Below are 13,061 nucleotides of genomic sequence, written 5' to 3' on the forward strand. Positions count from 1 at the left end.
CTGTGTCCACGGGGGCCTTGACTCGTGTCAGCGCGTCTAGCCAAGCATGCACTTGCGATCTGGGCTCCCGTGCCCCATGCAGGTCACACCTCGAGGAGAACACGTTAAGTAAAGACCCAGCATGATTTTCAATGCACTGTCGTTCATGTAGGTGTAAAGCACACGCGCGAAGTGAGCTTAAACATTCTTTCAAACACAAACACTTTATCCTGGGAGCAGCTGAGGCCGGGAGGGACCCCGGGACAGGTCTGGGGGAGGGGACGGGAGGAGGCGGGTGCACCAGGAGCTCACTCTGGCTCCCGGGTGCTGCCCTCTCCCCTGGTGGCCACTTCTCTCTCCCCTTGCCTGCCCTCCCTCTCCAAACTCACCACCTCCTCACCTCCCAGAGGCCCCAGGTCCCCACGTCTTTGGGGAAGCGAGCCATGCTCTCACCCGCCGGTCCGCAGCAGCCCACCTTGCGGGGTCCCCCAGGGAAGAGCAGGCAGTTTTCTCCGGGAGGGATTCTGACAGCACCTGAGGGCCCGGTGGACAGTGCCTTGGGCTCGTAGGCTGGGTGGCCACAGAGAATCCCCCACCAGAGACCCCAGTTGGAGCGGCTTTTGGGGAGAGGCTGCAGTGACTATCTGGAGGAGAATCGAGCAGATGCAGACAGGAAGGGGCAGAAGGCAGGCGGAGTGAGGGCACCGGTGTCTTCTTTGAGGACCCGCCCCCACCCGGCAGTCCTGGGGGTTCTGGAGTGCCCCCTGCCCTCCCCTCATGCTAGACCCAAACTGCCCAGAGACCCATGCTGGGTCCCCACTTGAACCCGGCCGGCTATGGCCCCGCCCCCGCAGGGACCGAGGCTACCTCCCCAGGCCCCCTCCGCTCCCGCTGGCGCCCCTGCATCACCCTCCCTCCACACCCAGCCGCCCACCGAGGCCTTTGCCGCTTGCCGGGCGGCCGGGTCTGGTCCTCGCCCCTTCTCTCCGCACACACAGCGACCTTCCTAAGCTCTCCCCGAAGCCCCCGTGCGTCCCCCTGCCTCCTGGGAGCCCCCTCCCTCCCCTCCGGTACCCCAGGGCCACGCCCCCCACCCCCGCACACACCCCCGGGGCCCACGCGCTCGGGGAGGGTAACCCAGGTCTTCCGCCTGGGGCGGGACCCCAGATTCCACGCGCTCCCGCTGCACTCGGGGGCGGCACCTTCCCGCAGCTCCGCGTTCGGGGTGCGCAGGGCTTTTGCCCGGAGGAGCCCCCAGCTCGGCCCTGAGAGAGGAGGGTCCTGCACGGGGTGCTTTGAGGCTCGGGACCGCCAGGTGGCGCGCTGACGGCGGGGACGAGGCCTCCAGGGAGGTCCCCAGGGTGCTGAGCACCCGCAACCCATACTGAGCGGATGCAGAGAGCGCTACACCCCCATGCAGAGAGGATGCTGAGAGGCCCCCCATGCAGAGAGGATGATGAGGGCCCCACCCCCTCATGCAGAGACCCCCGATGCTGAAGACCCTCAGGATGCTGAGAGGGTTCCTTAGGATACCGACCCCCCCCCCATGCCCAGAGCCCCCCTCCTGTGCATGCGGAGAGCCCCCGTGCTGAGTGCCTCAGGATGCTAAGAACATCCAGGAGGCCCAGCACTCCCAACTCCAGGGGGAAGAGGGTCTCTCCACGCAGACGCCTGGTTCCAGCCTCCGTGGGAACCCCCACTCCCACCCCCGAAGTCCCAGTCCGCATAGCTTCCCGGGTGGACCAAACCTTTCCCTCATGAGCCCTCATCTGGGGACTTTAAAGTGCTCGATTTACCCCGTGGAGCCAGACTGAGCGGGCGGCGGCCCACCCTCCCAGGGGCAGCGCCCACCCGCGCCTCGACATAACGACCAAGGTCCTCCTGCCTCGACGGGGCCCCAGCCCTCCCAGCCTCCCCCAGCCCGCCCCCTGCACTACCGTCTGGCACTGCTGCAGCACCACCCGACGGTCCAATCCTTCTACTTTTGCGATGTGTGCTCTCCACACCTGCGGCCCGCCAGGGTTTAGCGCCCCCTGGGGTCCAGACACGGGCAACTGCAGGTTTGTCGGGCCAGAAATACACACGGAGCTTCTCTTTAAGGAGAAACACAAAGCTCACACACAAATAGACCTGTATTTCCATGTCTATGTGTGGCTAGTTATACATACACATAGTACATGCGTGTATTTCCATGTCTAGATGTAGATAGTTATACACACACATAGTACACACATAGTTAGTTATGAGCTGAAGTGTGTGCTACCCAAATTTAAAAATTTGTTGTTGAAGGGGTGCCTGGGTGGCTCAGTTAAGGGTCAGACTCCTGATTTTGGCTCAGGTCATGAACTTATGGGTTCATGGGATCAAGCCCCGTGTCCGGCTCTGCACTGACAGCGCGGAAGCTGCTTGGGGTTCTCTCTCCTTCTCCCTCTCTGTCCCTCCCCCACTTGCATTCTCTCTCCCTCTCAACATAAATACATAAACTTAACTTTTTTTTTTTTTACTGTGGAAGCCTAGTCCCCAGCACCTCAGATTGTGATCTCACCAGAAACAGGTTCTGCACAAAGGTGATCAAGTGAAGGTGAGGGTGGGCCCCGACCCCATGTGACTGGTGTCCTTGAAAGAAAAGGCGATGAGAGGACACAGACACGCAGGGACGGTAAAGGTCTGTTGTTTAGACCACTTAGTCTGGGTGCTGTGTTTTGGCGGCTCAAGCATGTATGTGCATGTACACTCCCTCCCGGGGAGGCAGGGGCTGCAGGCAGTGCTCCCAGGAGGCCAAGGACTCCCCCAGGCCTCCCATCCTCCCCGCCCCTCAGCACCCACGGAGAGTCTGGGCCAGTCGCTTGTTCTTAAGGGCCCAGGGCCTCATCACTCAGCACACCCCACTCCTTGGCACTTGGCTACAAGTCCATCTGCCCCCCCTCCCCGCCCCACACTGCGCTTTGAGGAATGAGCTGGGGCTCTTGGTGGCTGCGCGAGTGTCCCGGAGCCACTGGAACAAGAGACCACACACTGGGGGGCCTAGAACAGCAGAAGTGTCTCCTTTCCCACTCTGGAGGCCAGCTCCAGAACCCAGGTGTCGGCAGCGCCATGCTCCCTCCGGAGGCTGCGGGACAGAGCCTCCCGTCACCCTCCCAGCTGCAGGTGTGGCTGCCAGTCCTGGTCCCGCCCCCACGGCGGGTCCACCCGGGTCTGCCTCTCTCCCCTGCGCGTCTGCATCCAGACGCCCCTCCCCTTGCAGACACACCAGCCATGTTGGATTGAGGCCTGCCGGATCACCTCTTCTGAACTTGATTACGTCTGTGAAGGCTCTGGTTCCAAATGAAGCCACATTCACAGGTCCTGGGGGTTAGGACTTCAACATAACGTCTGAGGGGACACAAGCCAGCCCATACTGGTGCACGCAACAGATGTTAAGCAAATAGGGATTTAGGAGGAGCTGTAAGGTGGCTCGGGGTCAGGCTAAGCTTCCAGGAACCAGCCCAGACCCCCTGCCACAACCGGTCTGGGTAAAGGACCTGCCGCCTCCACCAAGCCCAAGACCGCCGAGTCCTATGGCGGTGACAACGGCGGCAGTGGCAGGAAGCTGACACCACCACCGTTGCCCCAGCAGCCTCCCCCCCAAGTCCGACATCTGCCCCTAGAGGCAAGGGCACAAGGGGGTGCATACGTGGGGGGTGGGGGGGTCCCTCTGAATTCTGAGTGGGAAGACAGGACTAATAATGTGGGAACCATTCGAAGACACTGGACAGCCACGGTGACAGACGTCCACCCCAGCCATTAACCCGGCTCTCTCTCTCTCCCCCCTGTGGACACCCCCAACTGTGCTTCGGTAGCATTGTCATGTGACGCAGTCTGGCCTGTGAGACGGAGCTTCCGGGGTTGTTTCCATGATAAAAGAGACAGTCACGTCGGTCACCGCCCTTTTCCACCTCCCTCCCCCCTGGACCCTGGATGTAGCATCTGGAGCTATGGCAACCCTCCGTGACCTTGAGGGAAGGCCAACAGGATTCCAGAGATGCTGCTCCACCTGGGGCTGCGGCACGCACAGAAACCTTCCTGCTTCCAGGCTTCGTTTGGGGAGAAAAGCGAAGCCGCACTGCTTCAAATGGCCGCATTTGTCCGTATTTCTGCTACTTGAAGCCAAAAGTGCCTCAACTGATCCAGCAGGGGTCCATTCATCCAACCATCCCTCCATCCAAGCTAGGCTTAACAAAGCTTTTTTATTTTTAGCTTATTTTTGAGACAGAGAGAGAGAACAAGCAGGGGAGGGGCACAGAGAGAGGGAGACACAGAATCCAAAGCGGGCTCCAAGCTGCCAGCACAGGGTCCGGGGTGGGGCTTGAACCCACAAACTGCGATCATGACCTGAGCGGAAGTCAGACGCTTACTGACTGAGCCACCCAGGCGCCCCAGGTTAACAAAGATTTAAGAAACGAGCGGGCATCTGCTTAAACTTACTTCAGAAGTTTCGGAAGTAAATTAAGCTTGCTTTTAGAAAGGTTTGGAGGAAAGAAGGAAGGCACACGGACCGCCCGGAGAATCCGTACAAGTGGCTCCCCGGCGGAGGGCGGGCTGGGGAAAGCGTCTCGGAGCCCCGGGATTCGCCGCAGCCCCGCGCCCGCACCAGCGCCCCCCGGAGGAGCAGAGCTCAGGGTCTCAGCCCCGCACACCGGGAGGGAATTCTCCATTCCACTGCTGGCTCCAAGCCATTCCTGCACCGGCCTGCACGCCGGGCCGCGGCCTGGTGAGGCCCAGGCAGAGCCCAGCCAGGGGCAAAACCAGGATCCTCTTCCCAAAGCCGGGCGCGGCCGGGCTGCGGAGAGTCCCCACCTAGAGAGGTCTGCAAGCGCGCAGCAGGCAAGGCCTCGGGTCGGATCCTGGGCACCGCTGGCCCTCCCTCCGGCGCCAGCAAGGCCCAGGTCCCGCGGCGGCCACTCATCTGCCGGGCTGCAGCTGCAAGGGCAAAAGCCCTCAACGGCAGGGCTGTCTGCAGGGGTGCAGCCGCACGCGTGAACCCGCAGAGCTCGGAAGGAGCTGAGGCCTGAACAGAGCCACCGACCCGGCAGCCGCCCTCGGTGCGCGCTCCGGGTCTCTCCCCAGGCGCCCGGGGCCCGTCGGCCAGGTCCTGAGGGCGCAGCGAGGATACCCCAGGGTCCCCGTCCCCCTGCCCACGCGTCCAGCGTCGTCCCCTCACACTCCGTCCTCCGCGAGCGCGCGACACAGACCCTACCAAAGGGCGCAGCGTGGCCGTGCGGAACCTGCGGCCCAGCGGCTCGCGTTTCTCGGGGGACTTCCGGGGGCGGCCGCACGCCATAGCACGTGACGGGGGAGCGCGCGGGAGGCGGGGCGAGCATGCGCCTTCCGGCCGGCACTTCCGGGCGGGCTGCGGGCGCCGGCGGGGGCTCGAATCTTCGTGTTTGCGGTCTGCGTCCCTTGGCCCGCCGCTTTTATTCGCTACCCGCCAGCTCGGGGAGGGCGGGGCGTGAGGAGTGTCCCCTCGAGAACCTCCCCGGGTGGCATCAAAGACCAGCGACCGGTGGGAATAGCGTGAGGAGGGGGAGTGTAACCTGGGACCGGAGGGGCGTGGAGCGGGACTCGCGGCCTCTGGGACCCCGGACCCTCGACCGCCAGACTCCCCGGACCCCCAGTCCCCGGACCCTTGTCTGGACCCTCAGGCCTCCGGCCGTCGATCACCAGGCTGGGCAGGAAAGCACACAGGGCGCTGTGGGACGTGGTCCGAGGCTGATGACCACAAGCCTTGTCGGAGGGAAAGCAGAGGTCGGATGTCCTTGGAGGCGGGGCGAGGAGCCCTGGGGCGAGTCCACACCCGCACCTGATCTCAGGGCTGCCTTGAGAGCCCGCCGCACTGTGGACCGAGATTAGGACTTGGACTAGGGTGTTGCCGGGGGTGGGCGTGCGGGACCGTGATTGTGACGTGGACAGGCCCGAGATGGGTTGTGTAGACAGGAGCCCAGAACTTTCTGTGGAACCTGGGGAGTAAGGTAGAAAAAAGAACGCCCAGGCTCCCAACTTGAAGGACAAGCTCATGGGGGCCCCCATTTGCCGGAAGGGGGGCAGCCGGGAGAGGATCGTTTTGCGGGGGTCCCCGAGAGGGTCCAGGTTTCATCCTGTGCTCCTGGAAGGCACCCAGGAGATGTGCGTAGGCGTCGCATCCGTGACTGGACTCCGGGGAGATGGTGGCAGGCAGTCAGCTCAGGGGGCACCAGCAAGAGATGGCAGGAGAGCCCGGCTGAGGCTGAGTGCTCTCGGGTGCGGAGGTCGGAGGGAGGTGGCCGGAGCCAGCGGGGAGCAGCCCGCCAAGCAGATACTGTTGAGATGGAGAGAGGCCGCAGGACCGGAAAGCAGCGTGAAGGTGGAGTGGCTGCTTTCCCGGGCAGGTGGAGGTGGGGGGGAAGGAGCTGTGCTGGAGCGCATTGCAGAGTCCTGGCTTTTCCTCCTGAACCGGATGAGCCGATTCTAGACTTAACCTGGAAAATGAACGAGCAAAAATAATAAAACAGACAAACAGCCTGCGGAAGAGCACAGGGCCGAGCGGCCTGCCCCGCCGGAGATGGAGCCGTTGCAGCCCCCGGTGGGCAGGGCCGGGCAGCGGGGCCGAGGGGAGCGTGGGGAGGGCGGTGAAGGAAGACTCCCCAAACACGCCTCGGCACAGGTGGCGCTTTGCACATGGTCACGGTCGTCAGCCCAGGTGGGGACGGCAGCTTTAATGGAAGGTGTTGTCCATCTGAATAATGAGAAAGTTCATCCATAGGCTGACCACAAAGCAGTTAAAACTAAAAGGATCAAATGTATAAGTGTAAACAGAGTAAAACCCGAAGAATACTACCAAAAAAGTTGAATTCCTTGACATCGGAGTGGAAATGTCCAATAGGAAGAGACGAAAGACATAAGCAAAGCGTCAGCCTGAACGAGACACAAAAGACCCAAGAACACAGGGACCGCTCTCGAACCTCGCCCCTACGAGGAAAGCCACACAGTCCCCCAGGTCCTTACCTGTTGGATTTTGGAAACCGCATACAGTACAGGGCGCGCGAGGGGCTCAGTCCGTTAAGCGTCTGACTCTTGAATTCAGCTCAGGTCTTGGTCTCGGGGATGTGAACTCAAGCCCCACGCTGGGCCCACACTGGAGGTGGAGCCAACTTAAAAAGAAGTCCCCCAGTTTGGTAACATGCTGTGGGTGGCGAGGTTGAAGGGAGCAGGTGATGGGGCCTAGAGATCCCTGCGGTGACCTGGCGCTCCGCAGGGACTGCAGACGCTGTCCCCACGGGGTGGGGGGGGGGGGGGGGGGCGGCGTGTGCCGAACTGCGCAGCATCCAGGCTGTTTGTTAGAGCGTAGCTTCTGACGGCAGAACTTTGGAAACGACCCAGGTGACCGGTCCAGGAGGCCGGGCGGTGACAACCCCGCAGTGACACACGGTGCGGCCGTTTAGAAGCTAAAGGGTGGGGACTTCCCGGACTGATACGGAGAGACCTCTACGTTCTATTTTTAAGTGGAAAAAAAAACCGTGCAGAACAGCTTCTCCACTGTGCCGCCTTTCTGGATGACACTGGGGAAAAGAAACATTCCTATTTACAGAAACATTGGAGAATGCCCAAGAAATGAGGAAGAGTGGAAGCCCAAAGGCAGGGACAGGTGGGGCGGATGGGGGCACCAGCCGGCAGGAGCAAGTCCAGTGTGTGTGCATTAATGACGGAATAAAGTTAGAAACTAAAGTTAGAAAGTTAGCAACACTTCGGGCATGAAAGAAGGGAGCGGCACATAGAATTAAGCAGTCTGTGAGAAGGAGCAGAGGAGTGGAGGGGGTGAGGGGTGCAGGGTGGGGTTTCAAGCCGAACCTAGTTGGTAACTAATGCCCAGTAACCTGATCCAGAATGAAGCCAGGTCTCCCCACTTCTCCGTCCTGCAGGGACCAAGTCCCCTCACGAGCGACCAGAATTCCCGAGTTACCTATTATTTTCTTTAACATGCTTCCAAGAATATTTTGTAACTGCAATGCGTATCCACGGGTTTACAGTCTCCGCTCCCGTGGCGGCAGTGGCTCACTGCCACCTATGACCACTCTGTGACTTCCACTTGGTCACGGAAGCCACCGGCGCCACACAGGCACTGTTGTGGCTGTAGTGTCCCGTTTAACGCAGGGGCGGGGTTTAGCTGGTCCCCTGCCCATGGGGACTTGCACCTGCACCGACGCTCGGCTGGCCTGAACGAAGCTCCGACACACAGCCTTGCACGTCGTTCTGCACACGCCCGAGTGTACCTGAAGGACGGATTCCCAGAGCTCCGGGGTTGAAGCCCTCGTGTTGCTGGACCGTGCACCAGCTCTCGACTCGCCCCCGGGTCATGTGTGCGCTGACCCCGCACCCCCCACCCCACCCCCGTCAGGTGTGTGCGACTTCACCTCCAGGGTCAGAAGTGCGCCAACGCCCCCGCCCCCCCCCCCGTCAGGTGTACGCCGACCTCTCCCCCCCCCCCCGCAGGTGTGCGCAGACCCCGCCCCCGGGGTCAGGTGTGCGTAACTTCACGCCTGCCAGGCGTCTGTCCTGGCACCCCTGCCCTGCCAGCGAATGACGTGACGGAGTCATCTTCAGCAGAACGGTGCAAAACAGTATCTCTAAGCATTTTGTTTTGTTTTAATTTTTTCAATATTTATTTATCTTTGAGAGGAAGAGCGTGCCCGGGGAAGGGACAGACAGAGGGAGACAGAACCTGAAGCAGCCCCAGGCTCCAGGCTGTCAGCACAGAGCCCCACGTGGGGCTCGAGTCCGGACTCATGAGATCACGACCTGAGCCGGAGTCGGACCCTTGATGGACTGACCCCCAGGCGCCTCGGCAGGGGAGTGTTTGAAGCACTACCCCCACCATCCACCCCCAGTTTCAACAGCTGCTGTCTTCCTGCTGTTCTAGCTGCTTCTATGCCTCTGTTTGTTCTTGCCTTTCGCAACTATTTTTATCATTTTTTAAAACGTGCACACTGCGGAATGCACTGATCTTAACTGTAGATTTGGCGCACTGACAGCGACCTAGGACGTGAAAACTGCCCACCACCCCAGAAGGTCCGGTGCCCCGGCCGGTCCTTGCCCCCCACGCAGCCCTTCCTGCCGCCTTCTCCCCCCAGAACAGGGAGCTTCGTGTCCCTCGCGAAGAGCATTGTGTGCGCGGTCTGCCCACCCTCTAACTGATGGGCTTTCGGGTGGCTCCTAGCCTGGTGACACTGTGAACCTTTGAGGAAGTCTTTGAGGACATGTTTCATTTCCGCGGGATGGTCCCCACGGGCAGTATTGTTGGGTCAAATGACAGGTGTGTGTCTGACTTCCTAAGGAACCGGCCCGTCCCCTGCCGAGGGCCAGCTGCCCCCCCCCACCAGGACTGGCGTCGCCTCCGGGTGGCGGACGGCCTGTTCTGGGACCTCACTGTGGTCTCACTGACGCCCCCGCCCCCGCCCTGTGATGAGTGGTGCTTCCACGAATGTGCTACGTTCTGTCCAGAAATGTCCGCTGGACCTGCTGCCGCAGCACAAACCTCACAGCTGCGCTTGGTGCTTCGCGCGGACGCCTGTCCCCGCGCTGCGGCCTTCCTCGCCCCCCAGAGCCTCGAGTCCTCAAAGCGGATGCTTTTGTCGGGAATGTCTCGTCTCTGTGGGGAGGCCTGGCCCAGCGCAGCCGGCCTCACGGGCCCCTGCGGTCCACTGGTTGTGCAATCTTTTTTTTTTTTTAAGGTCTATTTATTTATTTTGAGAAAGACAGAGAGACAGAGAACATGAGTGGAGGAGTGGCAGAGAGAGAGAGAATCCCAAGCAGGCTCTGAGCTGTCAGCAAGAGTCCAACATGGGGCTCGAACCCATTAGCCATAGGTTCATGACCTGAGCTGAAGTTGGATGCTCAACCGATGGAGCCCCCCAGGCACCCTGCAGCCCCTTAGGGACTTGGCTGGAATGGGGTCAAGCAGCCTTCTGAGCCCTACTCCCTGTGTGGACTGCATGGTGTGGGGAGGGGGGCTGCCTGCCCCTGGGCTTGGGCTTGTGGGGGGGGGGACAGAAGGAGACCGCCGGAGACTCCCCGTGTGGATGGTGTGGACAGGGGAGCTGGGGGAGGCAGACGGTGAGAAGGGGGCCACGCGGGTGGCTTCAGACTCGGGTCGCAGAAGCTGGGTGGTCAGGCGAGTGGGGGAAGAGCTGGTGCTGCGCTGGGGGGCCTGGATCGAGGTTCCAGACGGGTGCTGCTGTTGTGCGGGTGGGGGTGCGGGGGCGGAGGAAGAGCCCCGAGCTCACAGAAGGGGGCTGGATGCATTTGGCCGCAGCCTGCTGGGCCACGTCGCAGAGACGAGCAGCCTGTAGAGCTGGAGGCTTCCGTGGGCACAGGGATCTCGGGTGTGGAGCCCAGCCGAGATGGGGGTGGGCTCTTGTTAGAGGAGTGGGGCCCCGCCCCCCTTCCTGGCTGGTGGGGGCAGACGGAAGAAAGTGCGTGTACTTGACGCTCCGCAGGGGAGGCAGAGCGTGGGAGGGACAGCCGGATGGGACAAGGGGCAAAGGGCCCAAGCCCTGGGCCGCAGCCCACGCGGGGGTGAGTCTCAGGAGGTGTGGAGGCCGTGGGCAGAGCGGGGGCAGGCCCGAGGGGGGCGAGCCCGTGGGGCGCTGGCACATCCGAGGGCAGGACGGGAACCTCGGCAAACCTTGCGAGGACACTGCAGTGGCCGGCTCCGACCGGGGTCCCCGCCCTCTTCTGAAACACTTGTTAGGGGGTGGGTCGTGTCTCTCCACAACGCCCGACCAGAAGCCCGACCTCCAGCCCCTCGGAAAGTGACTGTGTGTGGAAGGAGGGTCTTTCCGAAGGTGTTCAGGTTATAATGAGGTGCCCGGGTCAGCCTCTAGCAAAAGTACTGGTGGCCTTGTAAGAGGAGGCCCTCAGGACACAGGCACGCACGGAGGGACAGCCTTGTGAGGACACGAGGCACCTACACGCCTGCCAGCCCTGTGGCACCGGACCCCGCGCTGCGGCCCCCAGAGCACTGACAGCAGAGATGTCCGCCGTTTGAGCTGCCCGGTGCGCACTGCCATCCAGCGGCCTGAGCTCGCCGACGAGCGGGCGATGGGAAAGCAGGGTCGGGGCCCTCTGCATGCAGACTTTTGTTCAAATTGCTGAAAACAAAGCCGTTCGGTTCCAATCGGGGAGCTGAGTCCCTGCCCCCCTAGATTTCCACGGATGCCCCAGGTCCACTGATGTCTGTGCAGGGCCAGCGCTAGCAGGGCTGGGGCTGGGGTGGCGGGTGTGCCTGGACGCCGTCGGCCCCACGGCTTCGCTCCCGGAAGCGTCTCCCGCCCGCCTGCCCGCCCCGGGCGCTGAGCAGAGGCCTCTCCCAGGCCCGCAGACGGGAGCTGCCCAGGCCCCCGGACAGCCAAGCCCATCCCCCTCCCATGGCCTGGGTGCCCCTCGAGCCCTGCGGGGGCTCCGCCAGGGACAGCTGCAGGGGCCCAACAGCGGCGGTCCCCAAACTGCAAGCCGCTGGCACCCGCACCCCGGCACAGCTCGGCTTGCTCTGTGGCGCACTGCCACCACAGTCCTTTGTCCTGGGCACCCTCCTGACCAGGCCACGGCCCCTGGGAGACAGCGGGTCTACAGTCGTCACCATCCACAGCGGTATCGTCCGTGGCTGGCACGTAGTGGCCACTGCCTGTCTGCCTCCTAGGCCTGACCCCAGTGTCCCCGCTGCAGCCGTGTGCCGTGACCTTGTTCCCACTGTACACATGAGCAGCCAGGCCGAAGAGCCCTGGAGACCAGGACGGGGCCAGCAGCCCTGCCCGCAGGACTCTGTGACAGGCCGAGGGCTACCCTCCATGGGTCCTCTACGGGTCATTAGCGAGCAGATGATCAGCACTTCGTCCTCCAGTTGGAAGTTGGTTCAGACTTGAGGGGCCCATTTCTGTGGGGATCCGCTGTGCAGATAGTGGTGGAGGTGACTGGGGTGGGGCTGGAGAACAAGGCACCGGGCCCTTCCACGTGCCTTGGTTTACCATCCATCCAGCGGGTCAGGCTGAAGGAACGCGGTTGTTGGGTGATGGACCCAGCAGTGCTGGGCAGGTCCTGGTCGGCCCCTCCCCCTCGGGGGGCCTCACCGCCACCCTCCTCCCCTGCCCAGTTGGCATGGCAACAGCCTCTCGGGGGGGGGGGGGGTTCTGAGAGGGCCGGCTGAGTCATGGGTCCCCCTGCAGGACAGTGGCTCTGGCCCAGGAGGAAGGCTCAATGGGAGAAGGCTGCGTGAGGCACCGGGCACCACCTCCCAGAAGCGAGGAGCTGCATCTGGGATCAGGACGGTAAGGCCTCAAAGTTTAGCCCCAAATGCACAGCGTTTTCAGCAGCAGCTCAGCTGAGCACCACCTCTGGGGACCCCTCGGTCCCTACCCTTGGTCTGTCCGCTCCTGCTCTTCCTAAGGCCACTTTGCCAGAAGGAGGCTTGGCGCGCCCGGGAGGCTGTGTGCTTCTCTGACCCCGACCTGATGGGAAAGGCGGCCCCGGGGGAGCGCCCAGAGCCTCCAGCTCCCACGCAAGGGCCCGGCAGGGGCTGGCAGCCTGGTCTGGCTCAGAGCCTCCCCCAACACCCACCCGGCACTTTCCAGCTTGACCCCACTCGGGCTCTCTAGAGGTCAGGCAGGGCCCCACGGGGTGAGGGTGGGGCAGGGGGGACACATCCCCTCGGAGCCTTGCCCACCTCCTGCCCAGGTCCAGGCCTCTAGGGGCCCAGCCCCACCTTGTGGGAGGCGGGATGCGTAGGAGTTGTGGCGGGAGGAGACAGGCCAAAGGGCATGTGTGGGGGCACATGGGAGATGGGGCTGCCTCTGAAAGGCGGGTGGATGGGAAGTCTCAGATCCAAGCCCCGGGGCCTGTGCCTGCTCAGCAGGGTTCCCCTTTGACACCCCTTTTTCCCCCCCGAAGAAGCTTGAGGCTCCTGCCCAGGTCAGCCTGAGTCCTGTCCCTCTCAGTCAGAGCAGCAGAGGCAGCCCAACCATAGCCCTGCCCGCCCCCCCCCCCCCACCAGGCACAGCAGGTGATGCGGCCTGAGA

This window comes from Suricata suricatta, chromosome 9, assembly GCF_006229205.1.
Source record: "Suricata suricatta isolate VVHF042 chromosome 9, meerkat_22Aug2017_6uvM2_HiC, whole genome shotgun sequence".
Lineage (NCBI taxonomy): Eukaryota > Metazoa > Chordata > Mammalia > Carnivora > Herpestidae > Suricata > Suricata suricatta.